Raw genomic sequence first — 23,427 nt, forward strand, 5'->3', positions numbered from 1 at the left:
GCTAGCAGCGGGAAACAGCACCAACTAACTCTGCAGCAAACCGTGGAAAAGTGAGAGAAGATGTCGAAGGACAATACACATGCAGTGAAAATAACCGAGGCTCTTACCCAGTACAATGCCCTCGAGGACCAGCTGTTGTCTGCTGTCGACAATATGGGATATTTACACCTTCTCGCCATTCTGGAGCCGAGAAATGAGCTCCCTAGCTGTCACCATATTACTGACATTGTGTTGTCAAAACAACACGACTTTGTGATGAGGCACATCCACAGGCTGTTACAAGATGTTTCAGCTGTTAGCTTCACAACTGATATCTGGACCAGCAGTGTTAGCCCAGTGTCCCTCATCAGCTTAACTGCACAGTGGACTGACGGAGATTTGACATATCAGTGAGTCATCTTGCTTTAGGCGTTTGCACTAATCAAGCCATCGTAGGTGTGTTTGATGACATGCTTTAGACGTGGAGGATCCCTAAAACTTCTGTTTATGTTGTGCTGCGTGGTAACGCCAAAAACATGATAAAAGCCAAGAATGATGCTGGACTTCCAAGCTTGCCATGTGTCGCGCACATGCCCCAGGTGGTGGTTCACAAAGGCCTTTTGGCACAGAGGAGTGTTTCGGATGCTGTAGCAGTCAGACAGAAAATAGTTGGACATTTTAAACACTCTGCTGTAGCCTGCTCCCACCTTGAAGACATTCAGGGGCAGCTCAACCACCAATTTAACGACTCCAACAGGATGTGCAAATCCGCTGAAATAGTACGTTCTATATGTTGCAGTTGCTCATGGAGCGGAAGGAGGATCTGGGAATATACGGATCTGAGCACCAGCTTCCCGACAATCTCACCGCTCACCAGTGGGCGCTTTTGGAAAAGACTATTGCTGTCCTGGCTCCAATTGAGGAGTTGACACGAAAAGTAAGTTCCTCTGATTCATTGGCATTGGATGCCATTTGTTCTGTGACCATGTTTCTCAGACTCTTAAACACAGAAACGGACGAGGATCATGGCATCAAAACAATGAAGGCCACCTTAGCTGCAGCTGTCAAGAGCCGCTTTAATGACACAGAGAAAAACCCACCTACTGTGTCTCTACTCTACCGGATGCAAGATAGTGTGTGTTTATCTGTTTTTTTTATGTTGAGTGTGTGTGAGTATCATCAAAAGGAAACTTTTTCAGTATGAACAAGCTAAAATATTTTAAAATCTAAGTGGAAGAATACAATTACATTGATGTATTGAGAATTACAATTAACATACTCCATTAATTTAATCTAAGCCAGTTGAAGCTTGACTGAAATGTAATTGATATTCATCAACAACTTGAATAACTTAAATGTAAATGGTTAAATATTTTGTTTTCACTGTTTTAGATACAAACATAGTTTTTCTCAGACATCAGTGGTGCTTCAGGGCCAAGAAAATGCTGTCTGGCGCTGCAGAGGATGTCCAGAAGAGAGGCAGAGGAAGAACATGGAGAGACGCCTCCCATGAAGCCTCGCAAAGCACAATCCAGTAGCAGTCTGGACAGTGTGTTTGAAGAAATAGCAGATGAGCAAGAATTAACATCAGTGAGCTGTGCACCAGTGGGTGCTGCTATTCAGTTGGAGATCTACCTTGGAGAGACCACAACTGCTTGTGAAGAAAATCCGCTACAGTACTGGGGGGGTTAATAAAGTGCGGTTGCCTGCTTTGGCTCAAGTATCACAGAGATGCCTCACAGCACCATGCAGCAGTGTGGGAAGTGAAAGGCTTTTCAGCTCAGTGTCTCACATTGTCGATGAAAACCAGAATAGCTTAACAGCTGTTAATACAGAAAAGCTACTTTTCATTTAAAAAAATCTGCCCCTCACTTTTTAAAAAGTGGATTAGTCCTCACAGGCAATAATTACAGAAAATGTCATTGTTTTATGTTGGTATCGTTACATTTTAAGAGCTTCTGTATGTTGGAGTGAAAAGTTTGGTAAGGCTGTTTTATTAAAGAAATAAATGCCTTGAATTTTAAAATGTGACAGTTTTGTTACACTAAAAGATAGATCTTTGTTACGCAAATGGACAAATATAGTTGTATTCTGGTAAAATGTACCAAAAGAAAATAAAAAATGTTTAACTGTTAAATCTGTAATGTCATTTATTAATGCTTGTATTGGTGCTCAGTATTGGTGAGTTAACTTATTAAGGAAGGATGTAACGTTTACTACAACCTAATGAAACCTTACACAGTTATAACAGCAATAATGACCATAGTGACAATAATGTTCATATAAACACATTTGGTATCGGCAGATATCCAAATTTCAGATATCGTATTGAATCAGAACCTGAAAAAAGCAGATCGGTACATCTCTAAGTAATTAAGCCATCACTGCTTTTGCGATTATTTTACGACAGTCAATTTACATACACATGCACACATGTGGGAGAGTGAGAGCGAGCTCAGTGTGTCATAGCTGCAGCAGAGAAAACGTGTGTGTGAGCCAGTTGCCTCCTTTTTATAAACATGTATTTATTGAGTTTAGACAGTTACTTCCTTGGTCTGTCCTGTAGCCTTAAACCACCTGCGACTCTCCTGCTAGTGGTGGACTGTGTGGAGAGGGACTGCCATCTTATCGGTGCCAGTGGTGGGGAACAGACAGCAGCTGCTCCGTCCTCCTCTTCTGGATCACTTGAGTATTTGGATCAGGATCCAACAACCCAATTTTCATCGAGCTCTATGTGCACATATACTTTTTTTTTTCTTTTGCTGGCCAGCAATTACAGTTTTTATGTTTTAAGAAGCAATTCGGAATTTGTTGCCCAAGAAACATCTTTCATATTAAAGACTATTACTTTTTTTTTGGTTAGTTTGTGAAGTGAGAGAGGACTCAAACATTAGACTAAACAAAGCTGTTATTAGCATAACAGCATGTGTGAATGCTTTCATGCTGAATGATTGGACTGAAATGCTGAACGATGGCTGAAAAGAGCTGAAATGTCCCAGCTGAAGAAGAAATTATAAAGCTGAAGTGAATAGTTGAAGAATTTAAAGCATAAACTGGAGTTGAAAGGTGCTGAAATGATGAAAAGTTGAACTGAAATGTTGTTGAACATAGTTGAAAACGGTTAAAAAAAAAAAGCTGAAACGTGCCTGTTGAAGAAGTTTATATGAAGTTAAAATGAATAGTTGAAGTATTTATTCACATAATAGCAAGCATTCACACAATAATAATAAAGAGAAACAGGAAAACTATTGTGTGAATGTAAGAAAACATTCACACAATAACTTCATTTGGTTAACATAAGGACCAGAGAAAATCTTTTCCATTCTAGTATGTTATATTTTATGTGTAACGTGTATAACAAGTTGTGACAAGTTTCCTTTTAATTCAGGAGCTTGGTGTTTGGGATATGAGAAATGATGATGTGCAGAGTGTAGTTTGTCCATTTTTATTTCTTTGACATACTACCTCCAGTCCAGTGATATAAAAGTAGCTGGATAAGATAGTAAATTGTTATCAGAACCTAAATAAATTCTCCTCTGTTGTTTCACAGTATTGTTTCAGCACTTATTCTTATTTAGAGTAGCTGACATTCTAGTTACAGAAACACTTCACTTGGCAAATAAACCTCCGGATTTCTTTCAAAGGAAGGCACAGGAGACTGAATCATCAGCTGAGCTTTGTAGAAATCTGACATTAAATGACAAAAACCCAGCTTGCGTCTTACCAGGTTTCTTACCGCGTGGCCACAGAGAAGCTGCCCCACTGTGAAACATGTATATGCTGGGATGAAGAGAAGAAAATCAGAGTAAGTAGAGATCATTAACCTCTAACTTCCCTTTCCTTAGTTGAGGAAATTATTTTAATTAATGGAATTATTTAACAAAGCTGTTTGATCTGAGGTTCATGCAGCTGCTTAAACTTCCAGCTTGACTACATGTCATACATGAAGATAAGCTGAAATCTTTATACATCTAACATGAATATATTTGATAGCCAATATTTATCAAATAATTCTAAATTTCACATCAGTATCTGTACTGATTATAAAACACAATGCCAAGATTTATTCAAAGAAGCTATTTTTTTTTTAATAAAGAACAGATTATTATGGATTTAATTGTTTAAAATTGATTTAATAGATTTAAAAGAACAGACATTATTAAATGCATTATGTCTTGTGGATAATATAAAGTAGCTCATCTAAACCAGCTGAGCAGTAGTAAATATTGTGAGTAAAGCATAAATGAAATTCAATAATTTGGATGAAGCAAAAGTTAAAACTCTTTAAATTCAAAGATGCTTATCTTCTTCCAGTAGACCAGTAGGGGGCAGTCATGTTCCTCTCCAGAAATAATTGTTCAGCTTTGAGACCAAACACATCATAATCCATTTAAATACTGTGTCGAATAATGTGTCAAGTTAATGTCAAGTAAGGAAAATGTTCATGAAGGATGATAATTTCGAGGTTTGAGCTGATCTGTAAACATTATTTACCAGAAATCAACATTCATGTTCAGATACAGATAAAAGTCTAAAATGTCTAAAATGTAAAAGAGTGTTTTTAGTTCACATCAGGGTTTTCTAGCAGGAGAGAAGTTTGTCAGCATCACGGACCTTTGACTTGGTCAGTGTGGAGAGAGAAAATCCAGACGATATGTTTGTTTAATACGGCAGAAAAAACACTTCAAGCTTCTGTCAAGAAAATCTCATGACAACAAATCCAACTTAAATTCTTCAGAAGAAAGACATTACCCACACTGACAGCTTCAGATGAACACAGACAGGAAATCTGTACAAAAACGGGGAATCGGAATCAGAAAAACTCAGAGTTTGAAATAAAACTCAGCACAGTAATCACACATGTGTGAAGTTACATCTTTTGTTTTATCTTTTTCTTTTTTTGACATGTGGAGAGTTTATCTCTTCAGATCTGGTCTCTTCAGAGCGTATGGCTTCCAGTAGTTCATGGTACTCTTCTCCAAACGAGTATAGTTGATCTGTTTTCAGCCACTCCAGGAGCTTTTCTCTCTCATTGTTGTTTAGAAGTCCTGATGCTGAGTATCCCTCCACCAGCAGTTGGTCTCCGATGCTGTGGTACAGTCTGATATCTTCTCCAAATAAAAAATCCAGTCTGTTGTTCTGTCGGCTGAGTCCTGTGGAGTTCACATTTTCAGAAAACAAAGAATTTTAATTCACCATTCTTTATGTAGAGATAAACATTTGACAGGCGGTGAACATATGAGCATGTTTATGAATGCTGGATGATTCGTAAATGACTGATAAATCATAGATGATGATTGATGAATGATTTCTAAAGCTGAAACGGTGGTCACATCCAGAGGAAGACAACATTCAGTAAGCTCTGGTCAAGTCGGTGTAATGATTTTATGTTCGGTTTAAGTGCTTTGTAAGTATCTGGTGTTGATGTGGTGAGCTAAAAAAAGAAACTAGAATAAACACTTTATTAGATTACAACCTCACTGTGACATTTTGACACAAACGCTCTTCCGGTAGTGCAGCACCATGACAGTCTGCCATCTTGAAACTACAGCCGCCAGCAAGACACACAACACAAACTAAATGTTTCACCTGCGAGCCGGCGCACAGTGATTGACGCGGGAGGAGAAGATAAACAAGAGCGACTTATAACCCAGCAAATTGGAAAATTTGTTAGATTGTTAATCACAAAACTGCAGAAACATGCACATGCAGCAGGAGCACATGAGCCGTTTTAGCATCGCCAAGAAAGCGAAGAAGGGGATTTAAAAGACAGCATGCACACAAAATACTGCAGCTGGAGCTTCTATAGAAGGAGGAAATATGACTTTAGGGGGTGGGATGTGTGGAATAAGTATTTTTCTTTTGATTTACCTTAATTTAGACGCTGTTTTTTTATCTTATTGTTACACCCCCCACATAAAAAAATCCATTTAAGTTAGAGATTGTAATTAAGAAAAGGGGAAAAGAAGCTGCTGTGTTTCTAGTAGACGTCACTAGTTGTTCTGTTTGTCTGATGAGGAGCATTTGTGCACACAACATCATCAGGTAGTAGTTTATTATATAATCTTGGGGGCATTTCCTCTAGTAGCAGGACTTTATGTTGTTTTAAAGACTTGTGCTAGTTTTTGTTCAGCACCAGGTGATCACATTTTGGATATATGTGTGCTTGTCATTTATTTTTATGTGAGTTAATCAGTGTGTAATCATTGTTGATTCATGAACCTACTGGTTAGAAATGACTTTAAAGAGCATTGTATGCAGGAAGTTGAGATATGTTTTTACGTACCTGCATCATGTCTGAGACACTGTGACATCTCCGGATTGGCTGCAATCAGTGACATCTTTATCAGTTTAACTTTATCTCCACTAACTAGAACGTTAGCAAGCGTTTTCCTATAAAAGAGAAGAAAAGAAACTTGAGAATGTACAGAAAGAACATTAAAGTTGGGCTCATACATGAAGAGAAGACTCACCTGGCTTTACGAGCCTCTGGGCGGCTGCCATAGGTCAGGCCTATCTGGTGATGGTGGGTCAGAACCTCTCTGGTCAGCTGTTTTGTAGAATCTGTTATCATTTGATAAAGTTCTTGATGCTCTTTTTTAAAGGACTCTACTTGTCCTTTTCTTTTTAACTTTTTAAGAGCCCTCCTATAGGCATCTGCAGGTGGACAGTGGTCTGCATTCACAGGAGAGCTCCCCTTTTTTTTATTGTTGTTGTTTGTGGATTTATTTTCCCTTCGGACACCTATTACACTTGATAAGAGACAAAATAAAATATTAATGAATAGTAATGACATTATGATTATTTAATTTGTTTAAAATCAAATTGCTATCTTAGAATAATTATGATAATTTAATGATGTATGTTGTCTGGAAAAATGTGGTTTACCTTCATCTGTAGCTGTAGGATTAAACAGATAAAATGCAGCTCAAGTTAAAGTAACTTACTCTTCATATGTTCCAACCAATCCAATGTTGTAGGTGTTAATGAGACGGTAAAACTTTGGATTACTAATCTGGACCTGGTTCAACATCTGTTTATATAGTTCTTTGATCTTATCACTTTCTTTGATTTTATCACGTTCTTTCCTTCCTCCTCCAGCGATGTAGTATTTACTATGAGACTTGTATGTTTCTTCGTATCCTCTCTGCAGCTTCAAGACTTCCCCAAATCTGTGCAGGTTTTGTTGGAGCTAAGTGGCGATAACACAAAACATTTTTTTAATAAGCTTCAACAAAAAATAAAAAATAAAATAAAAATACAAACAAAACTGTTAATTCTGTTTTCCTTTAGATGTGTTATCACTTGAGGAAACGTGGGGATTGTGTTACTTTTAAACACTGAAATTTCACTCTTAGAAATTATTAACATTAAGGCAAGGCACATTTGTATAACACATTTCATGTACAAGACAATTCAAAGTGCTTTACATAAAACATTAAGAGCATTACAGCAGGGTGCAGGAAGCAATAACAAGTGCATTAAAAACAAAATTTTAAAAGAAATAAAAGAAAGAAAAAAAAAACAGAAAGAAAAAAGCTAAAATAAAATAGATAAAATGCAAGAAATAAAGATCCAGTTTGGGAAATTTAACAGTTGCTTCGATAAAAGGCAGTAAATAGGCAAATAGGCAGAAAAGTTTTCAACCCTGATTTAAAACTGCTGAGAGTTTCAGCAGACCTGCAGTTTTCTGGGAGTTTGTTCCACATGTGAGGAGCATGAAAGCTGAACGCTGCCTCTCCATGTTTAGTTCTGACTCTGGGAACAGAAAGTAGACCTGACCCTGATGACCTGAGGGATCTGGTTGTTTCAAAACGAACCAGAAGATCCTAAATGTGTTTTGGTCCTAAACCATTCAGGTCTTTGTTACGGTCACTGCCAATTGCTGGCAGCTGCGGCTCATCCTGCCGCTGATTGCCTGAGTCAGAGCTCAGTCTGGATTGGATGGATTCCACCACACCCCAGTCTCCTCCCCTCTGATTGGCTGAACGAGCAGTCAATCAGGCTGCAGCTTACTGGGTGTCTGCTGTGCTATTTGGTGGTCTTGTGTGTGTTGGACTGTTCGAGTGTGTGTTCCCAGTGGGGGACGGTAGAACAGTCCGTTTAGTTTGGACGCCATTTGAAGCCAATTCTTTGACAGACAGGAAGCCAGTGTAAAGATCTAAGGACTGGGATTCTATGATCTACTTTTTTGGTCTTAGTGAGGACTGGAGCAGCAGCGTTCTGGACTAACTGCAGCTGTCTGATGGACTTTTTAGGGAGACCTGTGAGGACAGCATTACAGTAGTCCAGTCTACTAAAGATACATGCATGGACAAGTTTTTCTAAATCTTGCTGAGCCATCAGTTCTTTAATCCTCGATATGTTCTTAAGTGACTTCACAACTGTTTTAATATAACTGCTAAAATTCAGGTCTGAGTCCAGAACTACTCCCAGATTTCTGGCTTGGTTGTTAGTTTTGAGCTTAGATGTTTGAAGCTGAGTACTGACTTATAATCTTTCTTCCTTGGCTCCAAAACTGTTATTTCAGTTTTGTTTTCATTTAACTAAAGAAAGTTCTGGTACATCCAGTCTTTAATTTGACTGATGCAGCTGATTAGAGTTTGGATCAGACTGTAGTCTCCTGGGGCTTCATTCATCAAACTGTGTGTAGCAAAGCAAACTACAGGTGGCGTCTGCAGTGCAAAAAGGAAATGCTGTGCACTTCAACTTTCAGATTTATAACATCCCACGCCTGTTTCTGTTTATAAATCAGAATCAACTCTAAAGCGGGCGCAAGGGGGGGGAATGCCTTCCCACGCCCACATGGTGGTTATAAATGGTCAGGTGGATGCCCTATGATACATATTCATCACATCATTTGCATGATGGCTCGGGAGGGAAAAAGTGGAATTTTTCGGGGTGTGAGACAGAGATCCTGATGGACCACGTTAACAAACGTAAAAATGTTTAATTGGTGGGCATGGTGTGGGCACTAGAGTGGCAGGAGGTGGCAGATGCTGACATTGCAGTGTCAGAAGGCAAGACACGCCAGAGGCATTGGGATGTGTGACTGGATATCTCAGTCGGAAGGGTATCAGTCTGCCATGCGGGAGACTGAAGTTCAAATCCCAGAGTGGTGAAACACTTTGGAGAAATGTGTCTGCTAAATAACAGTAATGATGCCGGTAGTTTAGTCATTTGTTTTAATTTATAAAATAAATATATACCGATACATCTGAGATTGGTAGCAGTTTATTTAGTGTCAAATATTTCTTTCTAGTTGCTGGGTGCTTCAGCTGGGTGGGCGGTGCAGAGGGACACAATCACTGCTATTAACAAAAACAAATAAATAAATAAATAAATAAAAGTACATCCACCTCTTGTGTGTGTTTCATTAGCATTGCATCAATTCTAGACCTCCAGCCTCCAGTCTGTGTCCTGCTCTGCTGGAATGAATGACCAAAGCTACTTTTCACACTCACTGCTACATGCTGGCAGCAGACTGTCCACCTTATTTAGCTGGATGTACTTTATAGCACGATCTTAGGAGAATTAATATCGAATCTACGTCTTTATTCATTTCTGCAAATAGCTTTAATATCTAACATGTGGTGTGAAAGGTAATAGTGGATTGTGCACAAATGTCTCACATTTCAAATCATTTCCTTGATTTTATTCTGTACCATTGGTGTTGCTGTTTCCTGTTTTACCATATTCTGTGTGTACGCCTGGGTTAGAGTTGGCGTGGAGGTGGGAACATTTTACCGTCAAGTTTGGTTTTCATAATTCCCAAAAATTGACTATATTTGGCGTAAGCCGGTTTTTGTTCCTACGGCAGTTTGATAAATGAGGCCCATGGTGAGACAGTTATGTAGATTTGTGTGTCATCAGCATAATTGTGGTAACATGTTTAGTTGTTTTTCATAGTTTAAGTGAGTGGCAGCATTAATGGCATGAACACATAATTATTAGTGTATAAACAAAACTCACAAAATCTTTGACTTTATTCCGAAGGTTCACCGCCGTCTGTTTCAGATCATCTGTATTTCTACTGGTTGCCTGGGCAACAGCATGGTACAGGCAGTTCTGACCCTCTGAATATACTGGGACAACAGATCCATCTGGTCTCAGGAGTTCAAAATGTCCTCTGTATTGGGTCTGATCATCACCGACCCATTTTGTTTCTGTTGAACTGATTCTTTTCTTCCTAAAGTAAAGGGACATTTCAGATAAGAAAAGACATGTAGATTATTTCAGAATTTCAAATAAAGAAGAAGCATTCGGCTCCTGACATTTACTGAACAGATGATGGATGGTGTTTGTTAACAAGGTCACAAGGGTTTGGTTCTGGTTTTCTACCATCTTCATCCTTCTGTTGTGACTTTCAAGTATGTAATTTAGTGTGAAACACTCCTTGTCAGAGATGACTGTGTCATAGTCTGTGGTTTGAGAGAGAACAGGGAGGAAACAGCAAATCTGGACTGAACTTAAACTAAAAATGAAGAAAAGTGCTGCTATTCATTGTTGCCTGTACTCATCAATTGTCCATTCATCTTCTGGCTCTCATCGTGACTCTAATCAAGCCTCAAAACACTGTTATACCAGCTTGATCTTGATCCACTGTGACATTAGCTGGTTCCATATTCCCCAAACTTACAATACTGTAAAAAGGAAAGAAAAAAACTCCTTTTGAGAACCCTCAAATCCTGTCTCCCACTAATCTTTCCATAGTGATTGCCTCCACTCTGCCATCTCCCAGCTCAGTTACCTAACAACAGGTTAATGATGCCACTGAGCTCTCTACTGAGTTCAGGCTTGGACAGCCCATCCAGCCTATCCTCTTGGCCTGCTTGTCAAACTTGCCTCCTCCTCCATCATTTACACCTTTCAATGAGAACAAGTAATGAATTCCTCAGACATGCAGCAGTTCTATTTCTTGACTCTTTCAAGACATCTCTTCAACCATTTAGCCAGCATTCACACACATGATGAGTGCTTTGCTGGTCTTCAGCATCTATTCAACATCATACATAGAACCTTTGTTAAAAAAAAAAAAATCCATTCTGAACCTCAATCAAGTCAAGCCAGGCTGACAAGTTTGATTCATTTTTATCTTTTCCAAAGAGGAAAAAAAACAGGATTAAAACCATTTCTTCCTAATATCCTGATGGGAAGAGTGAGGTCACCAGCTCATGAAATGGATTAGCTCAAAGTGCTAACAAGGACATACAGAGAATGCAGTATCATGTGTTTCTCTGAGACACGGCTGCAGGAACATGGGTCTCTCTCATGTGTCTCTACACTCCTTTTAGACATAACAAACTGAACAAGACATCAAAGTGAGCAGAAAAAGTAAAGGTGGAGGCAGCTTTCCATGTAGCTTTATCCACTCAGGTTTTCCTTCACTAACCTGACCTGCATCCAGCTCTTCAAGCTTTTTATGGCAGTTAGCTAGAATGACATAAGCTGTTTTTGCTGAGGTTCTAGAAATATTTTCCAAGTTTTGCTTCCTAAAATCCCAGAGATGCGAAAATGCCTTTCCTCTCATGTCAAGCCATGTCTTTGGCCAGTTCCTTGCCTAATCCCTGATTATATTTTCTATTAATGTTACTCACTGCTGTGGAATATCTGGAAATCTTGTCAGCTGGAGCACGATGTCATCTGCAGAGCTGTCTTTCCCTGGATAATAATCCTCTGAAAGCTTGTTCCCATGTTTGTCCACCACTATCAGTTTTATGCCCTTGCCTTGAAGAAAGTCACTTTGAGTGAGAACATAGATGTCCAAAGCTGTAGCAGGGTGGTCAACATCACAGATTTCTTTGATGTAACAGTTTAGGTCCTTCTTGTCGGCATCTGATACACACATACATGGATCTTGGATGGCCTGGTTTATGTGCTGCATATACAGCTGGTTATTAAAGAAACTTTGTGTGTCATTCCTGCCAAGTATATTGCTGACAGCACTACCAGCAGCACTGTTTATTTTACTCATGCATGCTTTGGTCACAAGCCTGGTCATATGCCTGGAGCAAGCCTCAACAAATGAGTCTAAACAACTTTCTGCAATCTTTTTCATGAGTTCATCTTTCAGACGTTTTACATCTGATAATCGGTGTCTTCCATCCTGGTCATACTTTTCTTGTGGTAGATTATTATTGATGGTCTGCAACAACTGAGGAACAAAGGTTTTGTTGATGACATCCTTTGTGGGAACAGATTCCAGTTTTTGTGCACAGTGTTCGATATAGTGAGCAGATTCAGAACCCATCATTAACTCTTCATGTTGTGTTACCACACCACAGACTTCTGAAAGTATACCAAGAACTTTATTACGTTTGGTACAGTCTAACATGAGGTCGGGAATAATTGTTTTTGTCATCAAATCTACTGACTGACTAATTTTGTTCTCACATCCTTTGTCAATTTTGAAGTCTCCATAGTCCTGTTCTGTGGCAGCCTTTGGTGTTCCTGAACAAACGAGGTCAGTCAAAAACTTATCCAGATCAATATTTGCTCTTATCAATGAAAGGACCTTGGTCTCAAAAGCCATCTTCAGAACTTTTTGGAAAAAACTTGTAAGGCTTTTGTCATTAACATATTTGGGAGCAGAGTCACATCCTTGCTTCCTCAGTTCCTGAACAGCGTGCATCACTGCATGTTTACAACTCTGTTTCACTATGATGAAAGAGCAGCTCTTAACCACGGTACCCATGGTGATGAGGTGTTTTGTCCCCTTGTAAGCTTTCTTTACTTTGTTCAATCCACCAAACACCAGAGACACTCCAATGCTGATAGCTTTGCAGATTGCCCACTGGGCCCAATCAAAGCTTCCTTGTTTCATGCCTTTAATCCCATGGATCATGTCAGATATTCCCTCACCGATCAGTTCAAGTCCAAAATGAATGGCACTACCAGATGACAGAGCACAAACAAGAATTCCTGCTGTTACCTGGAGAACACCAAGACAAAAACAAAGAAAAGCATTGAGGGAGAATTTAGGTTTCTTTTTCACTTCAAACACGATGCAGAGGCCGAACTCACTGAGCACCATCAGCTCCTTAGTGGTGATTGGATCTTCATCTCTTGAAAGACTGTAGACACTGGACTCCTCTGTTATTGCCTCATTTTTACTATTTTCAATCTGTTGGAGAGTTTTCAGAGCATTTTCAATGTACCCTTTCCAAGATTTGAAGATAGCCATTCTGGCTTCCATTTGGGCCTGCAGGTTGCTGTCTTTGTGGTGGGGTGTGAAGTCTTTTGTCACTGACAAATTACAAAATGCCATTGTGTTGGTTGATTCTGAGAGATACACATCCACTGCAGTCTTAGCGTCCACCAGTAGCTTCTTAGCCTCAGTGAAGTAGTTCCTCTTTCGCAGGTTTATAATGATGTATGCTTGGTTATAAAGTGCCACAGCACTGTAGAAAGGATCACGCTCTGCAGCACTCTTCCAATAAGACAAAGCTCCATAGTCACTTTCATTTTTGTTTGTGCGATGCGTGTCAGTTCTGCTTTTTCCCTGTTCGATGTAGTCATTGAAATTGTTGCTTTTTCCCTGCAGGAGGTCCTCAGCAGTCTTCTTTAAGTCTTTAGTGAGGTCTTCTTGAAGCGTGGTGATGTTGTCATGTTTGCTGATGTGCTCTTCATGGAGGGTGAGCCACAAAGCCCATGATTCTTTCAAAGCATTGAGTGCAGGCTGATAGTCAAACTTTTTATGATGGTTCTTAAAAAACTTTAGACGATCTTTAAGCCTCATTTGTATGAGGTCACTCTTCTCATCTTGTGAGTAATTCTTGTCAAAGTCACAGAGAAATTCACAAAATAAGGAGAACAAACTTTCCTTCATTTCAATTTCCAACAGCTCATTTCTCTCCATGCCATCTAAACGGCTGACCTCATACTCCTCTCTGAGCTGCCTCATGGTTTCCACTGAGTGGCCTTGGTATGCTGATGCAAGATGGTCCTGGTTGAGAATCATTTGCACCATACCTGGGTTTCCTTTCCGGGCAGTGCGCCCAAAGACCTGTCTCTCCACACGTTGATTTCCAGGGAAGTATGTTAGAAGAACAAAGAGGCCTCCACACTTGTTTACTTCCTGCTGAACATGTATATCTGTCCCACGGCCTCCAAGGTTGGTAGCAATGATGATGTTTCCCTGGCTGAACATCTGTTTTTCAATGTTGTGCTTTGCACTGATCGTGTACATGGTGATCTGATCAGGCCATCTTTGTTGCCCATGCATTTTTGTATTCAACTCATCTGCAGTCTTGACGTCCTCACAGATGATCAAGACAACCTGTCCCCTATCGGCAGCTTTCCACGCAGTCTCACAGATCAGTTTGATCCACTCAGGATTTCCTCCACTCACCTGAACTGCTGGCAGCTCTACAAGCTTTTTATGACGGTGAGCTGGAATGACAAAAGTCGCTGTTTTGTAATGTCGTTCTAGAAATGCTGCTTCAGCTTCCCCTCCGACTGTTCCAGAGACACCAAAAATGCCTTTCCCTTTGAGGTACCTTTTAAAGAAGTGGACATTTGACATGTAATTTGTGACATTGGACAACTGTGAAATTGCCAGCTGATGCTTCATCTCCAAAAACTGTTGCAGTCCATCACCCCAGCGTTTGTTTTTCTCCAGGACTCCACTGGCCTGAAAGTCTACTGGAACTATGGCATCATACTGCTGACTCTGAGATCCACTGAAACCAACAGTGTCAGCTTCAGGTGCCTTGTCAATCATGTACTCTCTCCCTGGTGTCATTGTGATGGCTTTCAATGCATTCTCAGCAAAAACTGACAACTGATTCTCAATGTAATCTTTCAAGAAAGACGGAATCACAATAAACCTCTCAGTTTCCTTAATTGAGTTTAGAGCACATTCTCTAGAGTATTTAATTCTAGACCTTAATTTTTCAACAGTTTCCTCAATGAGTGATTTCATAGACATGATTTCACAGGCTCGTCCATTCTGCAGGAGAAGCATGCTGATATCAGGATCTCTGCTCGAGCTTTCCTTCCCGTACAGTTTGGCCTTGTTGTTGATGAGTGAATAACAATCTATGGCCAAATCAACTTTTGTCTCAAGTACAGTTAGCAGCTCATACTGCTCTCCAGGTCCAACCTTGGCCATGATGTTTTCATAGTTGTCATTCTCTAAATGTGTTTCACTCACTGCTTCAGTCAGTTTATCCACGTCCTCCTGTGAATAAAACCCCAGCTCTGCACCGAGCAACAGTATGTCATTTTCTGAAAAGTCCTCTGATTCCGAACCGATCACAGCTTGTTTCACTGCCTTGTGAAAGTGCTGGATTCTGGTTACCCAGTGGATCTCCCCTGTTTCGAGCATCTCTACTGGACGGCAGGCGGACACCATGGTCCAGATGCTTGCTAGGACTTGTTCCACATGCCTCAAGCTGTTAGCTTTGTGTGACAGGAAGGTCACTTGAACTCCACTGTCCAGCGTCATGTAGTCCACTTCATCCACTATCACACACTCAAACTTCCTCTTCCCTCGAGTAGTTTTCTTCTCAAACTCTTGCCTCAGTATATCTGCTGCAAAGGTGCTGACAGTACTATAAATTACCTGCTTCCTGTATGCCTCTTCAAGCAGCTTGTTCTCAAAGGAGCTTTTATCTTGATGTTGTGGGGGCACAGTAGATGATGTCACACCAAACATGTCATATAGTTTTCTCCATTCTTCTTGATCACGAATTGCAAGTATAGGAGAACTCGTCACAATGTCCACTGCTGTACCTCGCATTGCTTGGATTGTGGCAAACATGGCTAAAATGCAAGTCTTTCCTTCTCCAGTTCCGATTTCTAAGAGACAACCTCTTTTATCCTGGACCTGTGGCAGCAGTAGTAAAAGCAACGAGGCAAGCTGAGTCAGTCTGGGGAAGTAGCCTTGTACTTGTTCACCGCTTGAAGTGACGAATGTGGTGCATTTCTTCACAGCTATGGACAGCACAATCAGGACATTCTTCAGAGTGTCAGGGTTAGGCCTGGCAAAATCAAGTGAAACTATCTTTCTTTTCCATTCCTCAATCATTTTTGCATCTATGTCCACACTTCTATATTTGGGCAGCTCCTTTTCAAGAAATTGCAGAATATCTTCCAGTTGTGACAGAATATCGTCTGGATAGTTCTTGTCCTGCATTTCACTCAAGATGGTGTCAACATTTTTGTCCATCTCATCAGATATGCAGCCTTGAATAAACTCGATGGGATCTTTGTCATTCAACGCAGAGAGAGCCAGGAGGCAGCTCAACCTATAGGTGCACACTTTGAGGAGGATCAGTGTCACTTTTTCCTGATCCAAGTCCAAGGTCATTGCAATGAAAAGTTTGATTTCTTTTGGTGTCCAGATGTTGTTGAACAGTATCTGACTGAGGATCTCCTTACTTGCCTGGGGCAGCTGTGAAGTCATATTAAGAACATTGACTAAAACCTTCCTGGCCAGAGTCGGATTAGCAACATGTAGTTGATCTTGCAAACTGAGGAGGAATTCAATCTTTTTGTCTTGTCCAGTTATAAGAAAATCCTCAAAATCAGGATCACCCTCCAGGGTAACTTTTAGCACTGCCTCCAGAACACAAAACCTCTCAGTCAGAGACAGGTCCACATATCCAGTTGCCTGGTCCAAAGCCCACTGGGACCAAATGGGGATCTTGTGTTCTCTGAAATAATTCAATGTCAGTTCATTTTGGAAAATCTTCATCCTGTCTCCCAGGTTTCTCTTTACAGGTCCATTCTCTGTGATTTGGTAGTTTGACAAAAGTTCTTCAAATTTGCCACTTATATCACCAAGCTATATCAAGAGAAGAAAACAGAGCAGAACATCAGTGTCAGAGTCTTGAAATACATTAATCAGTGTTAAGTATATGCAATAGTCCTGGCCTATGTTTCTGGGGTGTTTGAGGTGATTTATAAAGACACTGATGAGATCAGTATATAAAATCCCCAAATTCATGCTCTCACCCTCGTAATGGCTCATCCATATTTTGGATGACATGATAAAGCACTCTGAGAAGGCGTCCGAGGGGAAAGAGTGTTTAATTTGGACCTTCTGACTTTTTAAAATCATCACATACATGAGTGGTACCAATTTTCAGGGACCGGGATACCTTAATTGTGAAAACTACAGTGTATAGTCATACATGGACCATCCAGTAAGTGGTCTGTATTGGACTGTGACCTTTTGTAAGTTCTTGTATACAACAGATGATGCTGACCTTCTAAATATATCCACCATTTGCTGATCCATGTCATATTTGCTCTGTGTGAACACCAATTTAACCAAATCATTAATAGTAATTAAAAAGCTGCAGACACATTGTTCAAAGGTTGGAAATGGTCACTATAAATATTTTACCATGAAGGAGAAACTTTGAATATATTATTATTATTTGTTTATTTTATCATGTCTTAAAACTCCATTATTTTATTTAATTAGGTATATAGTAGATTATATTTAAGTGGTGGCGACCATTTCATATAATGACTTTAAAAGCAGAAGTCAGTGTTTTATCCTCCCCCGGTATCCTAACAAACTTCTTAATGGTGTTGTATTGCATTTTTCCCAGTATTAAGCCAGGAGCCCAGAGTATTTGTGGCCTCACATTGTAGTTAAAAACAACAACTCACAAACTACTGCCAGCATGCTGCCCTCACTATACATTCATTAGAATAAATTAATCATAATAGTTCTTAATGAGGTTTTCGAGTTTAAGCAAACCCAGAGACTCTGAGTTAGCCGTACCTCATCCCTCTCAAAGTGAGCGGCATCATCTTCCACCATCTGGTGTAGAACCTGAGTTTGCTGCTGATGAAGAACTCGTTCTTTGAGGCTTTGCTCCTCCTGAAACCTCTCCTGTGCTTGGGAGAGCTTTTTCCTGGAGGCCTCATTCTCCTTTTCAATCAGCTGTTGGATCTTCCTCTTTCGCTCGAGCTCCACCTGACGTCTCTTCTCCTCTTCCTCTCTTTGCCGTCGCTCTTCTTGTTGCCGTCTCTCTCGTCTCTTCTCCTCTTCCTCTCTTCGGCGTCGCTCTTCTTGTTGCTGTCTCTCTCGTCTCTTCTGCTCTTCCTCTCTTCGGCGTCGCTCTTCTTGTTGCCGTCTCTCTCGCTCCTTTCTTTCTTTCTCTCGTTTTTCTTCTTCAATTCTGCCTGTAGAAAAATGTAATGATGCATAAAACTGAAGTTAACTTCTAACTTATATAACTCCATGTCCATCACTGTATGAGCTATTTATTTTTCTGTTTTTCTAATAAACATTTTTCAAGTTCTGTGGCCTACTATTGTTTGAAATGGCTGCAGCTTTTCTTAAATATTTCAATAAGCGCTGTGATGTTTCTAAGTGTTCTTATTTTTTTATTAAGATGGAGAAATTGCAGAATAGCTGTATTTGGCTTGAGGACCAGCGATGCAGTGGAAGGAACTGCACCAGTGAAAGAGTCTTTGGCTGCTTAGAGCCGAATGTTACAGGATCTGATAAAGATCCCATAATTCAGCTATAAGCAGAGGAAATGAGGCTTTGAGCCTGAGAAGAACTGAGGTTTTAATCAGCAAGATGAAAAAGGACATGATTAAATTAATAAGAAAATCATTTATGGCATTGTAATCTTGAGGTATCGAGGAAAATGTTTAAGTTTGTCTTTAGATTTAAAGTCAAAGATTTCCTTTAAACTTGGTCTTATCAGGTTTTGGTTGTTTGAACAAAATCTTTAAAAAGTTAAATTCTTGAGTTTCTCTCTGAATCTCAATGAAACAGACAATTAAATAAAAGCTCAGAATAAAAAGGTTATTTAATTTATTTTCTTATTATTGAAACTTACCAAAGTGTGGACATCGGTCGACTACCTGACGAGAAGAATTGTTGACCAGTTCAAAATATCTGCGGTCGCTGCTTTCTCTTAAGGTGAATGAATCGCCACCACCCCAAGTCTTAAGGTCCCAGTCTGAGTGGTTTTCATATCGAAGGTATAGCTGATAATTGTGGAAGAAATCTTCTTTATATTCTCTTGTGCTATTTCTGTATATAGTACAAACATCCTCAGAAAACTGAAAAAGAAGGGAAAACATTAATAATTAATTATAAATCAAACCTTTGTCAATAAATGTGTGAAACTTACCTGTCTTCCTTTGTCAAGTACCCAGTTATAAGGAGTCGTATTGGTAACTGAGCCTTTGTTTCCCATGATTCAGGCTCTGTAAGATGAAATAAACGTTATGAGAATTGATTAAATCTAAACTGTTATGGTGAGATTTGTCATGTCTACTCTCAATATCCCTTCGTGTTTCCAGGAGGAAATTTCCACTTCTGAGCTAAAGAGCAAAGTCCTCCTACACGCTGCTATGGACTGAGGTTTGAAGGTGAGTCTAGTTCTTCAGACTGACCTCATCAGACAAAAACCACTAAAACACCAGTAGAAGAAAGTTAAAATGACTTAAGTTTTTATGGCTATGAAGGTTTACCTGGTAGTTGTGTTAAAAAGAAAAATAATTATGCAAACAGGATTTTTTTTTTCTGTTTGGACTTGCCCTGTCCAGCATGGTGGCAGCAGAATGATGATCTGGCTGCTGTGTTGTGCTGAACAAATTTGCTTTGCCAAGAGGGGTTTAGGGCTCCTCTTACTAATTAAGTTCAGTGAGCAGCTTGTTGATTTATTTTTTCTTTATCTTATTTATTCATTTTAAATGATGGAATTTATGTAAACCTGCTGGACCTGACCAGAGGGTCAGAATAAAGGGAGAATAATGAAGAGAAGAAAAAAGGAAAGTAGAAATTGGAAGAGGAGACAAAGACACAGTAGATAGAAGCAACAACCCTTCAATCCAACCTAACACCAGTCAACCAACTGCTACACCTGTATAGAAACACGACAGAGAATTTCCTACAGCTTTTACAGGTAAACTAAGGGCACATTTATGCTCAATGCAGAAGACGGATACGCAGGCTGAAGGACAATTTCGTCCATCTTATGTGTTGGTTACACGCATATTTTGGTCTGTTTTCAGGGGGCTTAGCTCTCCATCGCTTGACGCAGAAGACAGAGTAATACCACCAGAAATTGGGGAGGTAGTGTTGAGCTAACACACAACCAGTGAAAGGAACAAACCAGAGAAGAAGAGAAACAGGAAGAAGAAGATCGCCAAATAAAAAGCACCCAAAGAAGAAGATGCAGACGAAGTTGAGAGAAACTGCTTCTTCATCGAGGTTTTCTTTTTCTTTAGGTATTTTTGGTTGTTCTAAACAACCGCGTTCAAAATGCGGAAGTAAACTCTGAACTCAGCACTACCCACTTGTGGATGAACTGATGTATTACCCATGGAAACGTATAAGACACATGAAAGTATGAGGGCGGCGTTGTATGACGAAACTATCCGTTTTCTGCATATTGGTCTTCTGTGTTGAGCATAAATAGGCCTTAAGCTGACAATCATCAAGAGTTCCTAAAAAAAAAATAACCAAGACTTTAACAACACACATCACAACAAAAGTACCAGAATCACACACAAATAAATCCTAATTAAAAGTATCTCTTAGTGTATAACCCCACTGGACAACTCAGTGACTGTGTCAGCATTAAGAGGATGAGGAATGAGGAGAGATCAGAGATGAGTGTGATCATGCTAATGGATCACAGGCAGCAAGAGACAGCCACCACACCACGAAGACAATGCCAGAGCCACCGGCCATACAGGGCCCCAAGGGCCCAGAGGCACCCCCTTTTAACTATTTAACTATTTGACTATTTGAGTATTTAACTATGTAACTATTTAAAATAGCTGTGTCAAGCATGTTGGGAGGTAAACAGTAAAATAAAAATATTGTTGTAAATGAACTGTACTTATAAAGCACTTTTCTAGCCATGTTTACCCCTCAAAGCTCTTTAACACTAGATGTCACATTCACCCAATCACACACACTCATACAGCACTTCTATTGTTATATACTAAGTGCTTTCTTTGTTCTCACACATTCATACCCTGATAGACACATCAGGAGGCAACAAGGGGTTCAGTGTCTTTCCCAAGGAAACTTTAGCATGTAGTTAGGGGACACCAAATAAACAAAAACAGAAAGCAGCAGGAACATGTTTGACTAGGAAATGTGACATTATATGGGTAGAAGTAATTTTGCATTGATAGAGTGGAGAGGGAGAGGAAAGAAAAACAATATACAGTACATGCATTTATCCATATACACACATACACATATATATATGTATATGTACACATACATAAATATGCATTTACTCATATATACATACATACATACACATGCATATATAACAAGGCTATAAATAATTAATAATGATACTGACAGTGATGACGATATAAGGAAATAGACTCAACCAGCTTCAGGTAATTAGAGGCTTGAGTGGGAAGTTGGGATGAATACCACACCAGTCAGGGTGCACCAGGCCCCCCACCCCACCAACCCAGCAAAGAACCACCCGCCATCAGTCAAATGCCATATTTAACCTTTATTTAAAAAGCCGTGTTAAAATGATCTCTGAAACAATAAAGCCTAACCTCAACATCTATACGATGATAGAAACTCTTTGACATTTCATTGTGTTTGGAGTCTTTACTCGGATCTGGTTTTATAGTTTCACTGTTTAACTTTGATCTGCTATAAGCTTTATGACACCTGCACAGTTCTGTATCTGTCTTTATGAAGTAAAACTTTAACTTAATAAACAGAAATTTGGTCTGCTGTGATGCTGGAGGATATTGAAGTTGATGATGGTGAGGCCTTTAAAAATGAACTATTTGCTGCCACGAGAAGCATTTAAGAATCAGAAGGGATGAGAGTTTGAGTATGTGTTCTCCATCGTGTGGCAAGATAACAGCTTCCAGACGGCATGAGGTGAAACTCCAGTGATCGAACATGATCGGTTTGATCACTGATGCATGTTGATTTAACTACTCGTTTCCTATACAAGGTTCCAAAATCAATAAGCTGGACACCAGTTATCGTACAACACATTTTAAAAATATTGTTCAGGTTGTTTTTAACTTCTGAAACTAACAAAAGAAAAAGTTGAAACACTCGGTGAAAGAATAATGAAAATTAAATCAAATCTTCTCAGAAACATTCAAAGAACTCGGCCTCTCCGTCAGATGGATCCTCCGTTGGACCTTTTTTAGAATTACCTCTCACTCAAGCCTGAAATTTAACAGAAACACAACTAGTTCCCAGGTGGGAGTCAACAATCTCCACCTTTTCTCAGTGAGTGATGCTGAGTTTTGGAAAGGCAGCGCTCTTTCTAAAATCAATAATTATTTCTTTGTTTTTGTTAAATTTAGATCAAACAAATGATGACCACGGTGACCCTTGTCTGTCCCACGAACCAATGTGAACAGGCTGGTGTCATCACGTCATTAAGAACAAAAAGTGTCAGCAACTCTGAGGAGATCCCGTATTTGAGTCGATGTTATTGGCAAAAAACAGCTGAATTCATTCAGTTAAAAACAAAATTAAAGGTACAGTCTGTAGCTTATTTGGCTTTTTGTTAGCAAAAATCAAGTATTGCTTTCATAAATACGTATTTTGCCAAAGTCTAATCACAAATGCATCCAAATGAAAGCGTCCTTGTAGCTTAGAATGAGTTGTTTATAAATACATAGATGGCAGCGCATCCGGTTCCAGGTTCCAGTAGAGCACCACTCGGTTGCTTGTAATATACTAGCGCACCAATAGATGGGAGTAATTCTTACACACTGGGGCTTTAAAGAATAACAATTTGATTTGATTTAAAGATTTAAAATCAGTAAGAAGTTGTTATATTGAAATATATGCATCTTAATAAAAGCTGAAGAGAGGTCTGCAAATAAAAGTGTAGCGTGGGACATGTGTGTTTTAAGATGCTTGGACACTAATCTCACCATCAACCACACTATGTTCTACATTAACACTTCCACACTCTGGAAGTAGCATTTATATAGCATCATCTCGCTAACTGCTTACCTGGATTTGTCTGTAAAAGCTGTTCACATTTAATGAAGAGGATGTGAAAGTCATAAAATCACCAGATGGGATGACTGTATGAAATAAAACAGCCAGTAAAGCTGAAGAAACTCTGATAAAACAGCTGATTTGGCTCAGAGAAAAATTTCTTATAAATCGTTAAGTTTATGTGCTGCAGTGATTAAAGACAAACAACACAGGACCATCTTAGGTAAACAACTGTTAATGGAAAAACAAATATTTATATTTGCTGTTTGTTTAAAAAACTTTTGTGTTACTTTTAAAAATTTGATGACCTCTTTAGTCATAACGAGTTCATTGTTTCCTAAAATCTAGGTCATATATATATGTGCCACTTCTGTTCTGTACAAGTCCGACAGGAGACACGAACATCTCATGTTCTTCCACACGGACGTTTAAATAGCGTGGTCAATGTCATATACACCGGACAATGAAAAAAAACACAACTAAAAACGAGGGCTGTCAAAGCTAAC

The 23,427-nt window shown here is 39.4% G+C and overlaps 2 protein-coding genes across 2 annotated transcripts in view; both read right to left on the bottom strand.

Annotated features, from left to right (window-relative positions):
- LOC121628724 (NACHT, LRR and PYD domains-containing protein 12-like) overlaps positions 1–23,427 on the bottom strand; it is a 2,607,341-nt gene that overhangs the window by 355,138 nt on the left and 2,228,776 nt on the right. The window lies entirely within an intron of this gene.
- LOC121628761 (gamma-crystallin N-B-like) overlaps positions 1–23,427 on the bottom strand; it is a 119,057-nt gene that overhangs the window by 46,150 nt on the left and 49,480 nt on the right. The gene's annotated exons all lie outside the window — the stretch shown is intronic.

This window comes from Melanotaenia boesemani, chromosome 18, assembly GCF_017639745.1.
Source record: "Melanotaenia boesemani isolate fMelBoe1 chromosome 18, fMelBoe1.pri, whole genome shotgun sequence".
Lineage (NCBI taxonomy): Eukaryota > Metazoa > Chordata > Actinopteri > Atheriniformes > Melanotaeniidae > Melanotaenia > Melanotaenia boesemani.